Genomic DNA, 19590 nt, shown 5'->3' on the forward strand with positions numbered 1-19590 from the left:
AGGCGTGTGTGGGGGTAACCAGGTAAGGAGTACAAAGACAAGTGTGCCTTGCCTACTGTCAAGCATGGTGGTGGGAGTGTCATGGTCTGGGGCTGCATGAGTGCTTCCGGCACTGGGGAGCTACAGATCATTGAGGGAGCCATGAATGCCAACATGTACTGTGACATACTGAAGCAGAGCATGACCCCCTCCCTTCAGAGACTGGGGGGCAGGGCAGTATTCCAACATAACGACCCCAAACACCTCCAAGATGACCACTGCCTTGCTAAAGAAGCTGAGGGTAAAGGTGATGGACTGGCCAAGCGTCTCCAGACCTAAACCCTATTGAGCATCTGTGGGGATCCTCAAACAGAAGGTGGAGGAGCGCAAGGTCTCTAACATCCACCAGCTCTGTGATGTCATCATGGAGGAGGGGAAGAGGACTCCAGTGACAACCTGTGAAGCTCTGGTGAACTCCATGCCCAAGAGGGTTAAGGCAGTGCTGGAAAATAATGGCGGCCACACAAAATATTCACACTTTGGTCCCAATTTGGAGATTGTCACTTAGGGGTGTACTGACTTTTGTTGCCAGTGGTTTAGACATTAATGGCTGTGTGTTGAGTTATTTTGAGGGGACAGTAAATTTACACTGTTATACAGCCAATAGCCCTGAGCAGATGGTGATTGGTTATTACTAGGGATGCACCGAAATGAAAATTCTGGGCCGAAACCGAAAATGCAGGATGCCCTTGGCCGAAAACCGAAACCGAAAATGACTTTTTTCCCCCAAATAATTTTAAAATAGATAGAAGAGGGGCATATGCCAAAAACAGGCAGGGACGTACCCCTGTCACTGCCACCTTGTCACAGTCTATGTACTGTGATGGGTTGGCAAGAGGTTAATTTAATTACCAATGGTATTTGTATTATGCAGCATGAGGGGTTAATGTATTGCCACTTCTGGTCACTGATGCATTAGTGACTGACCAGTGGCAGTTAATTAACACTGGTTGCACTAATGCAGCACAAAGGGGTTAATTAACTGCCACTGGTCGGTCACAAATGCATCAGTGACCAGAAGTGGCAATACATTAACCCCTCATGCTGCATAATACAAATACCATTGGTAAGCTCGCCTCAGCGCCCCCTCCCCCCCGCCTCTGCGTCCCCCTCGGCAGTACAGTGTCCCTCCCCATCCAAGGATGCAATCTCCTTACTCTGCTCCTCCGGTGTCCTTCCTTTCAAAAGACCCGCCTCTGGCCGGCCGGCCGCCTCCCAGTGATGTCACTACTACTATGATCTGTGCATGAATGAACGAAGACACCGGGGGGGAGGGCGGGCGAGCGGCCGCTAATAGCTATAACTACCGTATGTGAGCCTTCACTTCCCTATCAGAGGAGATACCCGCGTGACAGGGAAGTGAAGGCTGGCATAGTTACAATTATTAGCGGCCGCTCCCCCGCCCTCCCGCCCGGTGTGTCAGTTAATTCATGCACAGATTGTAGTAGTAGTGACATCACCGGGAGGCGGGCCGCCAGCCAGAGGCGGGTCTTTTGAAACCTGCGCTGCGCCCGCCGCGGCCATCTTTAATATTGGCATCTTTAACCCATTTTCAGCTGAAAATTTTGGTTGCCAAAATTTCGGTGCATCCCTAGTTATTACCAGTCTGGGATGTAAATTGGCTCTGCCCACTACCAGCCCTCATCCATGGCCTTTAAATATCATTGTTGCCGTCAAATCTGTGACCTGAGAAAGTCCATGCACGCGAAACGCGTCACGGCAACGCTCCTCCTTGTGTTCCAGGCTGGTTGGATAAGCTCCGGTTTTGGCACTTCTGTTCCTGAGTCACAGGGACGTCACATGGGAGCACCGGCGGGTTCCGGCTCGGCTCCCAAACGCCCATGGCCCGGTACAGCGGCTGGTTACCACACTCCAGTGGCCCTTTCCACCCCATCCACTGGACACAGCAGACATTGGCCCAGCTCCATCTGTCCATGCCAACTTGGTATCGTTATTTTAAACTTTTTACATCAATGACTCCTTGTTTAATAAAACACAGACCCATCACTGGCTTCCTACATCTGTGGAGGTTTTTATGGTACCACCTATATCCGGATAACGCAGTTTACATTGGGCGGGCAACCAGAGGACCACCTGTATTTCTGCCTGGAGACCACCTGTATCCCCACCTAAAAGACCACCTGTAGTCCAGCCCAGAGCTTACCTGTGCCCCCACCTAAAGGACCACCTGTATCTCCACCTTAAAAAACGACCTGTATTCCCACCTGAAGACCGCCTGTACCCCCCGCCTGGAGACCACCTGGAGCCTCCATGTATCCCCACTTAGAGCGCACCTCTATTCCTGCCTGTATCCCGACCCAGAGACTCCCTGTATGGCCGCCTGTATCGTTGGAGTCCCCCCGTAACACTGTCTGTAGCAAGTCCACTGCCACCCCTTGAGCCAGGGAGAGGAACAATCTGTGGGGGGGGGGGCACCTGCGTGCAGCATCCTGTACAAAGGCCTTGGCTAAGGAGTAAGAGGCCGAGGATCTCTCAGGGCTGAGATTGGCCTTTGATGGCGCTCAGAGCCGGACACTGATACAGACCAGAGTGGAGGAGGGACTGGATGTCTGGTGGAAGATTTCCTCTGATGGAAGGTCTATGGATCGCTCCGAGCAGAATAAAGTCCTCCAGGCTCCACAATAGACCTTACAAGAAGCTGATGTCTGAGCCTTCAGGAGGTGCCCCCCCCCCCCCAGGAAGTGCCCCCCCCCCCCCCCAAGGGAGGGCTCAGGGAGACTCTGCCTATGTACAAGCACTACATCCAATACTCTACAATTCAGTGCAATAGGATCCGCTGGATCACCCTCCATCCTGACCCTCCGGAACAGACGAGGGAATATCTGGGGGGGCAGAAAGTCAGAGATCAGGCTGAACTGATCTTACAGCGTCACCATAGCATCCAATCAGAAAACCAAACAGCCCCCACACCTGGCGACCAACCTCTCCGACTCATTGGTAAATCTGCATGCCAGAAGAGAGACATCTGGTGCCTCCCCCCTGCAGCAAAGGCCCATTGCCCTGGGTCCAGATCCAGTCAGATGGCCAAAATTCCATGCCAGGGATGTGGATGGTGGATGTGGTCGCAGTTCTGCCCAAGAGAAGATGAAGTCTCCTTCCTATTCTGGCGCCTCCTTGATGGCCGACGTAGGCAGCATTGTCTGACTGGATTGCCATTGGGTTCCCTTCCAATTGAGGAGTTCATTGTTTAAAAAAAAAAATAAATAAAAAATAAAAAATTTGCTCCCATCTAGAATGTGGAAAGGAAGACCGGCTTCCTCCAGTGACCAATCCCCTTCACCCAATGAGCATTCAGGACTGCACCCTGCCCAACAAACCGCCATCCATTGTGGAAACCTTCCGTGTCTTTTATGGAAAGACTCCAGCAATTGGTTTGGAGATCCACCATGGAGTCAGACCTTGGGGTTTGGGGTTTGGGGTTTGGAGGGGGGGGGGGGGTTCGGACACATGAGGCAATCCAAGGACAGAGTCTGTTTATCCCACTCAGTCAGAATGTTGGGTTGTAAAGGTGTTGAGTGAAACTGGGTGTATGGAAGAGCCTGGAAGGAGGCAACCAGTAGGCCCCAGACCCCCCCAACAGGCAAAAAGCAAGGTTTTCCCGAAACCGGGAGGTCCAAGCATGGGAGCCGAGAGACAGAAGGCCAGAAGATGCTGGACAGAACCACTTCCAGGGTGAAGTGCCCGGACCAGACACTTGGAGGTGGGTCAAGCCATGACTTCCTCAGATTAAGAATCCAAAAGCAGCTCAGATCCCCCCCAGATACAGATTACCCCGGGATAAAGATCACCCCGGAGTGCCTACCGGCCTGGGAAACAGATCACCCTGGAGCAGGGCCGGACTGACCATTGGGCAGAGCGGGCATATGCCCGGTGGGCCGACCTCTGGGCGCATGTTATTTTATGTGTCCCAGACAGTGTCCCTCCCTCAGAGTCCCGTCCCGAGCTGGCCGGCCGGCCGCATTACCGCATATTCTTCTGGCCAGCCGGCCGGGTATATCACTGCACTGTCCCCACTCCTAGTCCTAGGCACTAGTGGCAGGCTGGCAGCCGCCGGGCTGCTCTCACTGCGGCCGGCTCCACAGGCGCAGCCATCAAGCGTAGCTCAGCTCAGGACTGGAGGGGGGGAGGACTGGCTGTGAAGGGGGTGGAGCCAGAGGCGACCCCTTCTGCTTGATTCAGGAAGCGGGAACAGTGTGCAGCCGCACCGAAGACACCGGCACCCAAGGCCTGCAACTGCAAGGTAAGGAAGAAATGGTACTTCACAAGACACTCTGCTCTGCTCCATCCCATCCCTCCCACCGCCATCCCTCTGCTCTGCTCCATCCCTCCCACTGCCATCCCTCTGCTCCATCCCATCCCTCCCACCGCCATCTCTCTGCTCTGCTCCATCCCTCCCACCGCCATCCCTCTGCTCCATCCCATCCCTCCCACCGCCATCCCTCTGCTCTGCTCCATCCCATCCCTCCCACCATCCCTCTGCTCCATCCCATCCCTCCCACCGCCATCCCTCTGCTCTGCTCCATCCCATCCCTCCCACCGCCATCCCTCTGCTCCATCCCATCCCTCCCACCGCCATCCCTCTGCTCCCTCCCATCCCTCCCACCGCCACCCCTTTGCTCTGCTCTGCTCCATCCCTCCCACCGCCATCCCTCTGCTCTGCCCCATCCTATCCCTCCCACCGCCATCCCTCTGCTCTGCCCCATCCCATTCCTCCCCTCCCACCACCATCCCTCTACTCTGCCCAATCCCATCCCTCCCACCGCCATCCCTCTGCTCCATCCCATCCCTCCCACCGCCATCCCTCTGCTCCATCCCATCCCTCCCACCGCCATCCCTCTGCTCTGCTCCATCCCATCCCTCCCACCGCCATCCCTCTGCTCTGCCTCATCCCATCTCTCCCACCGCCATCCCTCTACTCTGCCTCATCCCATCTCTCCCACCGCCATCCCTCTGCTCTGCCTCATCCCATCTCTCCCACCGCCATCCCTCTGCTCTGCCTCATCCCATCTCTCCCACCGCCATCCCTCTGCTCTGCCTCATCCCATCTCTCCCACCGCCATCCCTCTGCTCTGCCTCATCCCATCTCTCCCACCGCCATCCCTCTACTCTGCCTCATCCCATCTCTCCCACCGCCATCCCTCTGCTCTGCCTCATCCCATCTCTCCCACCGCCATCCCTCTGCTCTGCCTCATCCCATCCCTCCCACCGCCTTCCCTCTGCCTCATCCCATCTCTCCCACTGCCATCCCTCTGCTCTGCCTCATCCCATCCCTCCCACTGGCATCCCTCTGCTCCATTCTATCCCTCCCACCGCCATCCCTCTGCTCTGCTCTATCCCATCCCTCCCACCATCCCTCTGCTCTCCTCAATCCCATCCCTCCCACCGCCATCCCTCTGCTCTGCCCCATCCCATCTCTCCCACCGCCATCCCTCTGCTCTGCCTCATCCCATCCCTCCCCCCGCCATCCCTCTGCTCTGCCTCATCCCATCTCTCCCACCGCCATCCCTCTGCTCTGCCTCATCCCATCTCTCCCACCGCCATCCCTCTGCCTGATCCCATCCCTCCCACCGCCATCCCTCTGCCTGATCCCATCCCTCCCACCGCCATCCCTCTGCCTGATCCCATCCCTCCCACCGCCATCCCTCTGCCTCATCCCATTTCTCCCACCGCCATCCCTCTGCCTGATCCCATCCCACTGCCTGATCCCATCCATGCCACCGCCATCCCTCTGCCTGATCCCATCCATCCCACCGCCATCCCTCTGCCTGATCCTATCTCTCCCACGCCATCCTTCTGCCTGATCCCATCCCTCCCACTGCCATCTTTCTCCCTGATCCCATCCCTCCCACTGCCATCCTTCTGCCTGATCTCATCCCTCCCACGGCCATCCCTCTGTCTGATCTCTACCCCTCCCATGAGGCAGTGGTGATGGGGGGGGGATAGGGATAACATCAGTAGCGATGGTGGTGGGGAGGTGGGGATAGGGATGACATCAGTGGCAATGGTGGTGAAGATAAGGATGACATCAGTGGCAGTGGACATTGTCATTCCTATCCCCACCACCACTGAAGTCATCCTTATCCCCACCACCACTACTGATGTTATTCCTATCCTTACCACCACTGCCACTGATGTTATCCCTATCCTCTTCATTTTCACTGATGTCATCCCTATCCTCAACACCGCCACTGATGTCATCCCTATCCTCAACACCGCCACTGATGTCATCCCTATCCTTACCACTACTCCCACTGATGTCATCCCTATCCTCATTACCACTGATGTCATCCCTATCCTCAACACTGCCACTGATGTTATCTCTATCCCAGCCACCACTGATGTCAACGCTATCCCCACCACCACCGCCATTGATGTCATCCCAATCCCCACCACCGCCATTGATGTCATCCCAATCCCACCACTGCCACTGATGTCACCCCTATCCCCACCACCACTGCCACTGATGTCATCCCTATCCCACCACCACTACTACGGATGTCATCCCTATCCCACCACCACCATACGAAACTACATACACATTTTGGGGGCGCCTGTGAACAAAAACCTTGATTTCACTACAGGTGTAATATATGACCCTGCACACTGGAATGAGAGCAATAATTATAGGATCATTATTCATGGTTAATGCTGAACTGATGACCTCTATGATCTTTAATAGCTTTGCCTATGGAAAATATAGGGTACTGAAAGGTGTTGCTATTTTCGGGCATGCATAGTCTTAAGGTTTGACATGTTGGGTATTTATTTACTTTACACAAACTCATCTTTTATATTTTACCCAAAGATTGGGTAATATATTATTAATGTACCCTAAAATGACCTGTTATCTCTTAGCCTGGGTTCACACTAAATGTGGACTTCATCTAAATAGCAACCCGTCCATGCAAACAGATTGCGCAGTGTATGTTAGGTTAACGACACCCCGCAATCGGTTTCCAAAACGCAGCGCGATTTGCAGAATCGGATCGCATGGGTGTGCAGGCTAAATATAACTAAAAAACATAGAGAAACCGGTAGTTGTTCATCATTGGTCATTTTGTTAAAAAAAAAAAAATGGGCTGCTCAGCCTAAAATGCCCGGGCCTATTTTTTGTCCCAGTCCGGGCCTGCCCTGGAGTGCCTATCCCCCCCCCCCCCCCCAGATACAGATTACCCTGGGAAAAAAAGATCACCCCGGAGCGCCTACCGCCCTGGGATACAGATCACCCCCCGGAGCGCCTATCCCCCCCCAGATACAGATCACCCCGGAGCGCCTATCCCCCCCCCCCCAGATACCGATCACCCTGGGAAAAAAAGATCACCCCGGAGCGCCTACCGCCCTGGGATACAGATCACCCCGGAGCGCCTATCCCCCCCCCCAGATACAGATCACCCCGGAGCGCCTATCCCCCCCCAGATACAGATCACCCCCGGAGCGCCTATCCCCCCCCCAGATACAGATCACCCCCGGAGCGCCTATCCCCCCCCAGATACAGATCACCCCCGGAGCGCCTATCCCCCCCAGATACAGATCATCCCGGAGCGCCTATCCCCCCCCAGATACAGATCACCCCCGGAGCGCCTATCCCCCCCCCCCCAGATACAGATCACCCCGGAGTGCCTATCCCCCCCCCCAGATACAGATCATCCCGGAGCGCCTATCCCCCCCAGATACAGATCACCCCGGAGTGCCTATCCCCCCCAGATACAGATCACCCCGGAGTGCCTATCCCCCCCAGATACAGATCATCCCGGAGCGCCTATCCCCCCCAGATACAGATCACCCCCGGAGCGCCTATCCCCCCCCAGATACAGATCACCCCGGAGTGCCTATCCCCCCCCAGATACAGATCATCCTGGAGCGCCTATCCCCCCCCAGATACAGATTACCCCAGGACAAAGATCACCCCCCAAGTGCCGATTTAGACCGGCCATTCTTGTGGTTTTGCTTATCTCACAACTTCATACAGAGATCAGCAAAAGGTCCACTTACCTGCCGGAATAAAACCCAACAATCCTCTCTTCCAACTAACTGTTTAAACCTGAATATCACTCAGACCGAGCCCAACCCCCCCTCCCCCAAATGACAGAAAACCGCCTCTCACTGTCTGCGCAGATGGCGAAGGTTAAATGTCACTTACCACAAAATACGTCTTCCTTCCTCTCCGACACACACAGAGCAACATCTGTGACACCGAGACCCAACCCCCAACCCCCCCTGTCACCTCCACACCGAGACCCAACTACCCCCCCCCCCACCTCCACACCGAGACCCAACTACCCACCCCCACCTCCACACCGAGACCCAACTACCCCCCCCACCTCCACACCGAGACCCAACCCCCAACCCCCCCTGTCACCTCCACACCGAGACCCAACTACCCCCCCCCCCACCTCCACACCGAGACCCAACTACCCACCCCCCCCACCTCCACACCGAGACCCAACTACCCCCCCCACCTCCACACCGAGACCCAACTACCCCCCCCACCTCCACACCGAGACCCAACTACCCCCCCCACCTCCACACCGAGACCCAACCCCCAACCCCCCCTGTCACCTCCACACCGAGACCCAACTACCCCCCCCCCCCCACCTCCACACCGAGACCCAACTACCCACCCCCCCCACCTCCACACCGAGACCCAACTACCCCCCCCACCTCCACACCGAGACCCAACTACCCCCCCCACCTCCACACCGAGACCCAACCCCCCCCTCCCCCTGTCACCTCCACACCGAGACCCAACTACCCCCCCCACCTCCACACCGAGACCCAACTACCCCCCCCCCCACCTCCACACCGAGACCCAACCCCCCCCCTCCCCCTGTCACCTCCACACCGAGACCCAACTACCCCCCCCACCTCCACACCGAGACCCAACTACCCCCCCCCACCTTCACACCGAGACCCAACTACCCCCCCCCCCACCTCCACACCGAGACCCAACTACCCCCCCCCACCTCCACTCCGAGACCCAACTACCCCCCCCCACCTCCACACCGAGACCCAACTACCCACCCCCCCCACCTCCACACCGAGACCCAACTACCCCCCCCACCTCCACACCGAGACCCAACCCCCAACCCCCCCTGTCACCTCCACACCGAGACCCAACTACCCCCCCCCCCACCTCCACACCGAGACCCAACTACCCACCCCCCCCACCTCCACACCGAGACCCAACTACCCCCCCCACCTCCACACCGAGACCCAACTACCCCCCCCACCTCCACACCGAGACCCAACTACCCCCCCCACCTCCACACCGAGACCCAACTACCCCCCCCCACCTCCACACCGAGACCCAATCCCCCCCCCCACCTCCACAGCAAGACCCAACGACCCCCCCCCTCCACACCGAGACCCAACGACCCCCCCCCACCTCCACACCGAGACCCAACTACCCCCCCTAACCCCCCCACCGAGACCCAACTACCCCCCCACCTCCACACCGAGACCCAATCCCCCCCCACCTCCACACCGAGACCCAACGACCCCCCCCCCACCTCCACACCGAGACCCAACGACCCCCCCCCACCTCCACACCGAGACCCAACTACCCCCCCCAACCCCCCCACCGAGACCCAATCCCCCCCCCCACCTCCACAACGAGACCCAACTCCCCCCCCCCCCCCCACCGTCACCTACACACCGAGACCTCACACCCCCAACCTCACCTACACCCGGCAAGGTCTGTGGCTCCTGTGAGATCCAATCCACCCCATCCCAACGTCACCTCCACACTAAGACCCAACGACCCCCCCCCCTCACCTACACACCAAAACCCAACCCCCTGTCACCTACACCCAACCCCCACCCCAACGTCACCTCCACACCGAGACTCAACCCCCTGCGTCACCTACACACCGAAACCCAACCCTCCCCTCACGTCACCTCCACACCGAGATCCAACCCAAGACCCAACAGCCCCCCCCCCCCAAACATCCCCTACACCCGAGACCCAACCCCTCCCCCCCCCTCACAACATCACCTCCACACCAAGACCCAAATCACCCTCCATCACCTCCACAGAGAGAGAGTCAACCCGGTAACCTCCACACTGAGACCAAACCCCCCCACATCGTCAGCTTCACACCAAGACCCACTGCCACCCAACGCTCCACACCGAGACCAAACTCCCCCATCACCCCCACAAAAAGTCCACTTCCCCTCCCCTCCACACCCTGAGACCCCAACACCACTTCCACACCGGGATCGAATTCCCCCATCACCCCCCCCCCCACACACACACAGACCCCAGCATCACCTACACACCAAGACCCAACCCCATCCCCCCAGTCACCTCCACACCCAGCAATGTCTGTGACCACCAAGACACAACCCACTCAATGTCACACTGAGACTCAACCAGAGCCAATAGATCAATGCTGGGCCACCATCAGAGCCAATAGATCAATGCTGGGCCACCATCAGAGCCAATAGATCAATGCTGGGCCACCATCAGAGCCAATAGATCAATGCTGGGCCACCATCAGAGCCAATAGATCAATGCTGGGCCACCATCAGAGCCAATAGATCAATGCTGGGCCACCATCAGAGCCAATAGATCAATGCTGGGCCACCATCAGAGCCAATAGATCAATGCTGGGCCATCATCAGAGCCAATAGATCAATGCTGGGCCACCATCAGAGCCAATAGATCAATGCTGGGCCATCATCAGAGCCAATAGATCAATGCTGGGCCACCATCAGAGCCAATAGATCAATGCTGGGCCACCATCAGAGCCAATAGATCAATGCGTAGAACAGACACAGGTGCTATGTGAGAAGTTCTGCAGAAATGGATGATGATGAAGGCGGCAGTGAGGAGGAGGATGGAGGAGGAGGAGGAGGAGGATGATGGAGGAGGAGGATGATGGAGGAGGAGGATGATGGCGCACAGGAGGTCTCATGGAGAGGTTGTAGGTCTTCTGGAAAACTCCTCAGCCATACTTTTTGGTCGCCTCCCAACCAATGATGGCGCAGAGGACTCAGCGGTAAAATTCCACCACCGTCCTGGGGCTCCTCTGTACCGTCCTGGGGACCCTCTGTAACATCCTGGGGCTCCTCTGTAACATCCTGGGGCTCCTCGGGTTGGAGATGCTCCTCATGTGTTGAAATCTTTGGGAGGATTTCCCTGAATTCTGGGATTCTCCAACAAAGTTAATTTTGATGTCAGATTTGGATTTCGTTTTGGTGAATGAAATGATCACTGATCTCAGTCTCATTCTCATTCTCAGTCTCAGACTCAGTGCCAGTCTGATGTGGGTGGCGCCTCTCCAGACGTCACATTTCCAAGATGCACAGACAGGGGGGCGTGTCTTACCCCAGGAGACGCACAGACAGGGGGCGTGTCTTACCCCAGGAGACGCACAGACAGGGGGCGTGTCTTACCCCAGGAGACGCACAGACAGGGGGGTGTGTCTTACCCCAGGAGACGCACAGACAGGGGGCGTGTCTTAACCCAGCAGACACACAGACAGGGGGCGTGTCTTACCCCAGGAGATGCACAGACAGGGGGTGTGTCTTACCCCAGGAGACGCACAGACAGGGGGGGTGTGTCTTACCCCAGGAGACGCACAGACAGGGGGGGTGTGTCTTACCCCAGGAGACGCACAGACAGGGGGGGTGTGTCTTACCCCAGGAGACGCACAGACAGGGGGGGTGTGTCTTACCCCAGGAAACGCACAGACAGGGGGCGCGTCTTATCCAAGCAGACGCACAGACAGGGGGGCGTGTCTTATCCCAGCAGACGCACAGACAGGGGGGCGTGTCTTATCCCAGCAGACGCACAGACAGGGGGGCGTGTCTTACCCCAGGAGATGCACAGACAGGGGGTGCGTCTTAGCCCCAGGAGACTGTAATACCTGTAGGGTTTCACATGTACTGTTACTTTAAGGCTGGCTCCACCCAGGAGTGATGACAAGGGTCAAGGGGCAGAGTGGCCATCTTAGAGACATGTAAGGGATGCATTGATATACAGAGCTGTCCTGTAATGCATGTTGGAGTACAGTGAGTCCTGAATAAACATCCGTTGTTCCAGATCATCGTCCTGTGTCTCTCACAACACGGAGAATATAACCGTGGTGACGAGGATGGGATTTACAAGGTTACTATCCATGTGAGAAAGGAAGAGAAAAAAAAAAAAACTCTGGATTGTCACCTGGATACAAACACCCACAGAGCCCAGCAGGAAAATGTCATTGATCGGGACATTAAGTGAATTTGATGGAGAACAGACAACCTGGAGTTCCTGGATTGAGAGACTGGAACAGTATTTCTGTGCAAATGCCATCCCAGGCGACAGGCAAGTAGCAGTATTTCTGACAGTGGTTGGTGCTAGGACATATGACACTCTTAGGCTACATTCACACCTGAGCGTAGCGTTTTCGCACGTTTTTTACCGCGATTTTTGTGCAGGCGTTTTTTGAATGAATAGAGACCAATGGAAAACGCCTGTAATCTGCCCAAAAAGAAGCTCATGTACTTTTTTGAGCGTTGGGCGTTTTGCTAACAGCGACAAAACGCTCAGATGTGAACAGGGGCCATTGAAATGAATAGGATTTGTCTTGTTGGGCGTTTTGAGAGCTGATCCTAGAGCAGAAAAACGCCCCAAAACGCCGACATGTGAACGGAGCCTTAGGGATCTCCTTTTCCCTGAAAAACCAGCAACTAAGACTTTGGCAGAGCTCCTGACAACAGACAGGGGGCGTGTCTTACCCCAGGAGACGCACAGACAGGGGGCGTGTCTTACCCCAGGAGACGCACAGACAGGGGGCGAGTCTTACCCCAGGAGACGCACAGACAGGGGGGCGTGTCTTACCCCAGGAGACGCACAGACAGGGGGGCGTGTCTTATCCCAGGAGACGCACAGACGGGGGCGTGTCTTATCCCAGGAGACGCACAGACAGGGGGGCGTGTCTTACCCCAGGAGACGCACAGACAGGGGGGCGTGTCTTACCCCAGGAGACGCACAGACAGGGGGCGTGTCTTACCCCAGGAGACGCACAGACAGGGGGCGTGTCTTACCCCAGGAGACGCACAGACGGGGGGCGTGTCTTACCCCAGGAGACGCACAGACGGGGGGGCGTGTCTTACACAAGGAGACGCACAGACAGGGGGCGTGTCTTACACAAGGAGACGCACAGACAGGGGGCGTGTCTTATCCCAGGAGACGCACAGACAGGGGGCGTGTCTTACCCCAGGAGACGCACAGACGGGGGGCGTGTCTTACACAAGGAGACGCACAGACAGGGGGGCGTGTCTTACCTCCAGGAGACGCACAGACAGGGGGCGTGTCTTACCTCCAGGAGACGCACAGACAGGGGGCGGGTCTTACCCCAGGAGACGCACAGACAGGGGGCGTGTCTTACCCCAGGAGACGCACAGACGGGGGGCGTGTCTTACCTCCAGGAGACGCACAGACAGGGGGCGTGTCTTACCTCCAGGAGACGCACAGACAGGGGGCGTGTCTTGCGCTATCCCTAACAAAAGTCATGACTTTTCTGCTTTAATGTCATTCCTAGGAGATGGGAGGGGGCGGGGCCAACCTGGATCCGTCCAATCATCATGAGATCTCCCCCCTCCCCCCCACACATCGCATCGTTCATCTCCTCCGATCTCCCGGTGTGTTCAGCTTTAAGATGATTGGAGGAGAGCCCCTCCCCCCCCAGTCCCCGATCCATCGGCCGGTATGTGACCCCCCCTCCCCTCCCCCCATCCGACCCTCCGAGAACTTCCTGGAGGATCTCCACCGAACAATGCCGCCCCTCCCCCTCCACCGAGGATTCCCCTCCCCCAACCGGTCCGTCCACCTCCCTTCCCCCCACCAGTCCCGGTACTTACCGCTCTCCCCTCCCCCGCTCTCCTCTCCGCTCCGCCCTCCGATCTCCTCCCAGAATCCTCAGCTTCAGCACCGGCTGCTCCTCTTAAAGGGACCCCGACCCCAATTCTATTAAAGGGGAAACCTCACCGACAGAGAGAGGGGGAGGGGAGGAGACTTTATATTCATATTTTATATTTCATTCAACAAAAGGAAAAATTCTACAGAGGGGGAGGGGCTTCATGAATGGTGTCCCCACCCCACAACATCACCCCCTCCCCCCATCATCATCACCCCTCCCCCCCATGACCCCCCCATCATCCTCATCACCCCCCCCATCATCATCACCCCTCCCCCCCCATGACCCCCCCATCATCATCATCACCCCCCCCCATCATCATCACCCCCCCATCATCATCATCACCCCCCCATCATCATCACCCCCCCATCATCATCATCACCCCCCCATCATCATCATCACCCCCCCCCCATCATCATCACCCCCCCCCCCCCATCATCATCATCACCCCCCCCCCATCATCATCATCACCCCCCCCATCATCATCATCACCCCCCCCCATCATCATCATCACCCCCCCATCATCATCACCCCTCCCCCCCATGACCCCCCCATCATCATCATCACCCCCCCCCATCATCATCATCACCCCCCCATCATCATCATCACCCCCCCCCATCATCATCATCACCCCCCCATCATCATCATCACCCCCCCCCCATCATCATCATCCCCCCTACCATCATCCTCATCACCCCCCCCCCATCATCATCACCCCTCCCCCCCATCACCCCCCCCCATCATCCTCATCACCCCCCCCCCATCATCATCACCCCTCCCCCCCATCACCCCCCCCATCATCCTCATCACCCCCCCCCCATCATCATTACCCCTCCCCCCCATCACCCCCCCCCATCATCCTCATCACCCCCCCCCCCACCATCATCATCACCCCCTCCCCCCCATCACCCCCCCCCCCATCATCATCATCATCACCCCCCCCCATCATCATCATCACCCCCCATCATCATCACCCCCCCATCATCATCACCCCCCCATCATCATCACCCCCCCCCATCATCATCATCACCCCCCCATCACCCCCCCATCATCATCACCCCCCCCATCATCATCATCATCACCCCCCCCCATCATCATCATCACCCCCCATCATCATCACCCCCCCATCATCATCACCCCCTCCATCATCATCACCCCCCCCCATCATCATCATCACCCCCCATCACCCCCCCCATCATCCTCATCACCCCCCCCCATCATCATCACCCCTCCCCCCCATCACCCCCCCCCCCCCATCATCATCATCATCACCCCCCCCCCCATCATCATCATCACCCCCCATCATCATCACCCCCCCCATCATCATCACCCCCCCCCCATCATCATCATCACCCCCCCATCATCATCACCCCCCCATCATCATCATCACGCCCCCCATCATCATCATCACCCCCCCCATCATCATCATCTCCCCTCCCCCCATCACCCCCCCCCCATCATCATCATCACCCCCCCATCATCATCATCACCCCCCCATCATCCTCATCACCCCCCCATCATCATCATCACCCCCCATCATCATCATCACCCCCCCATCATCATCATCACCCCCCCATCATCATCATCACCCCTCCCCCCCATGACCCCCCCATCATCATCACCCCCCCCCATCATCCTCATCACCCCCCCCCATCATCATCACCCCCCCCATCATCATCACCCCTCCCCCCCATCACCCCCCCCCATCATCCTCATCACCCCCCCCCCCCATCATCATCACCCCTCCCCCCCATCACCCCCCCCATCATCCTCATCACCCCCCCCCCCATCATCATCACCCCCCCCCCATCATCATCATCACCCCCCCCATCATCATCATCACCCCTCCCCCCCCATGACCCCCCCATCATCATCACCCCCCCCATCATCATCATCACCCCCCCCATCATCCTCATCACCCCCCCCCCATCATCATCACCCCCCCCCCATCATCATCATCACCCCCCCCATCATCATCATCACCCCCCCATCATCATCATCACCCCTCCCCCCCATGACCCCCCCATCATCATCACCCCCCCCCATCATCATCATCACCCCCCCATCATCCTCATCACCCCCCCATCATCATCACCCCTCCCCCCCATCACCCCCCCATCATCCTCATCACCCCCCCCCATCATCATCACCCCTCCCCCCCATCACCCCCCCCATCATCCTCATCACCCCCCCCATCATCATCACCCCTCCCCCCCATCACCCCCCCCAATCATCATCATCATCACCCCCCCCCATCATCATCATCACCCCCCATCATCATCACCCCCCCATCATCATCACCCCCCCCCATCATCATCACCCCCCCATCATCATCATCACCCCCCCATCACCCCCCCATCATCCTCATCACCCCTCCCCCCATCACCCCCCCCATCATCATCATCATCACCCCCCCCCATCATCATCATCACCCCCCATCATCATCACCCCCCCCATCATCATCACCCCCCCCATCATCATCACCCCCCCATCATCACCCCCCCCATCATCCTCATCACCCCCCCCCATCATCATTACCCCCCCCATCATCATCATCACCCCCCCATCACCCCCCCATCATCCTCATCACCCCCCCCCCATCATCATCACCCCTCCCCCCCATCACCCCCCCCCCATCATCATCATCATCACCCCCCCCATCATCATCATCACCCCCATCATCATCACCCCCCCCCCATCATCATCACCCCCCCCCATCATCATCATCACCCCCCCATCATCATCACCCCCCCCATCATCATCATCACCCCCCCATCATCATCATCACCCCCCCCCCATCATCATCATCACCCCTCCCCCCCATCACCCCCCCCCATCATCATCATCACCCCCCCATCATCATCATCACCCCTCCCCCTATCACCCCCCCATCATCATCATCACCCCCCATCATCCTCATCACCCCCCCATCATCATCATCACCCCCCCATCATCATCATCACCCCCCCATCATCCTCGTCACCCCCATCATCATCATCATCACCCCCCCCATCATCATCACCCCCCCATCATCATCATCACCCCCCCATCATCATCATCACCCCTCCCCCCCATCACCCCCCCATCATCATCATCACCCCCCCTTCATCCTCATCACCCCCCCCATCATCATCATCACCCCCTCCCATCATCCTCATCACCCCCCCCCATCATCATCATCACCCCCCCATCATCATCATCACCCCCCCATCATCCTCATCACCCCCCCATCATCATCATCACCCCATCTCTCATCACCCCCCCATCATCATCATCACCCCCCCCCATCATCATCATCACCCCCCCATCATCCTCATCGTCCCCCCCATCATCATCATCACCCCTCCCCCCATCACCCCCCCATCATCATCATCACCCCCCATCATCCTCATCACCCCCCCCTTCATCATCATCACCCCCCCATCACCCCCCCATCATCCTCGTCACCCCCATCATCATCATCATCACCCCCCATCATCATCACCCCCCCCCATCATCATCACCACCCCCCCCATCATCATCATCACCCCTCCCCCCCATCACCCCCCCATCATCATCATCACCCCCTCATCACCCCCCCATCATCCTCATCACCCCCCCCCCATCATCATCATCACCCCCCCATCATCCTCATCACCCCCCCATCATCATCATACCCCCCCCCCCATCATCATCATCACCCCCCCCCATCACCCCCATCATCATCACCCCCCATCATCATCATCACCCCCCCATCATCATCATCACCCCTCCCCCCCATCACCCCCCCCCATCATCATCATCACCCCCCCATCATCATCATCACCCCTCCCCCTATCACCCCCCCATCATCATCATCACCCCCATCATCCTCATCACCCCCCCCATCATCATCATCACCCCCCCATCATCATCATCACCCCCCCATCATCCTCGTCACCCCCATCATCATCACCCCCCCCCATCATCATCACCCCCCCATCATCATCATCACCCCCCCCATCATCATCATCACCCCTCCCCCCCATCACCCCCCCATCATCATCATCACCCCCCCTTCATCCTCATCACCCCCCCCCCATCATCATCATCACCCCCTCCCATCATCCTCATCACCCCCCCCCCATCATCATCATCACCCCCCCCATCATCATCATCACCCCCCCATCATCCTCATCACCCCCCCATCATCATCATCACCCCCCCCATCATCATCATCACCCCCCCCATCATCATCATCACCCCCCCCATCATCATCACCCCCCCATCATCCTCATCGTCCCCCCCCATCATCATCATCACCCCTCCCCCCATCACCCCCCCATCATCATCATCACCCCCCATCATCCTCATCACCCCCCCCCTTCATCATCATCACCCCCCCATCACCCCCCATCATCCTCGTCACCCCCATCATCATCATCATCACCCCCATCATCATCACCCCCCCCCATCATCATCACCACCCCCCCATCATCATCATCACCCCTCCCCCCCATCACCCCCCATCATCATCATCACCCCCCTCATCACCCCCCCCATCATCCTCATCACCCCCCCCCCATCATCATCATCACCCCCCCATCATCCTCATCACCCCCCCATCATCATCATACCCCCCCCCCCATCATCATCATCACCCCCCCCATCACCCCCATCATCATCACCCCCCCCATCATCATCATCACCCCCCATCATCATCATAACCCCCCCCATCATCATCATCACCCCCCCCATCATCATCATCACCCCCCCATCATCCTCATCACCCCCCCATCATCATCACCCCTCCCCCCCATCACCCCCCCCCATCATCCTCATCACCCACCCCCCATCATCATCATCACCCCCATCATCATCGCCCCCCCCCATCATCATCACCCCCCATCATCATCACCCCCCCCATCATCATCATCACCCCCCCCCCAATCATCCTCATCACCCCCCCCCATCATCATCACCCCCCCCATCATCATCACCCCCCCCCCATCATCATCATCACCCCCCCCATCACCCCCCCATCATCCTCATCACCCCCCCATCATCATCACCCCTCCCCCCCATCACCCCCCCCCATCATCATCATCATCACCCCCCCCAATCATCATCATCACCCCCCATCATCATCACCCCCCCCCATCATCATCACCCCCCCCCATCATCATCATCACCCCCCCCATCATCATCACCCCCCCCCCATCATCATCATCACCCCCTCCCCCCATTCACCCCCCATCATCATCATCACCCCCCCCATTATCATCATCACCCCTCCCCCATCACCCCCCCATCATCATCATCACCCCCCCCATCATCCTCATCACCCCCCCATCATCATCATCACCCCCCCCCCATCATCATCATCACCCCCCCATCAACCCCCCATCATCCTCGTCACCCCCATCATCACCCCCCATCATCATCACCCCCCCCATCATCATCACCCCCCCATCATCATCATCACCCCCCCCCCCCCATCATCATCATCACCCCTCCCCCCCATCACCCCCCCCATCATCATCATCACCCCCCCCATCACCCCCCCATCATCCTCATCACCCCCCCATCATCATCATCACCCCCCCATCATCCTCATCACCCCCCCCCATCATCATCATCACCCCCCCCATCATCATCATCACCCCCC

At 58.0% G+C, this 19590-nt stretch overlaps 1 protein-coding gene across 1 annotated transcript in view; it reads right to left on the bottom strand.

The window, feature by feature from the left end:
- PRDM2 (PR/SET domain 2) overlaps positions 1-13774 on the bottom strand; it is a gene marked incomplete at its 3' end in the record, with an annotated part of 100472 nt that extends 86698 nt beyond the window's left edge. Inside the window, exon 1 of the mRNA XM_082274482.1 lies at positions 13764-13774. The remainder of the gene's footprint in view (positions 1-13763) is intronic.
- Between the last annotated feature and the right edge of the window lie 5816 nt (positions 13775-19590).

This window comes from Pelophylax lessonae (assembly GCF_965119305.1).
Source record: "Pelophylax lessonae genome assembly, chromosome: 12".
Classification (NCBI taxonomy): Eukaryota; Metazoa; Chordata; class Amphibia; order Anura; family Ranidae; genus Pelophylax; species Pelophylax lessonae.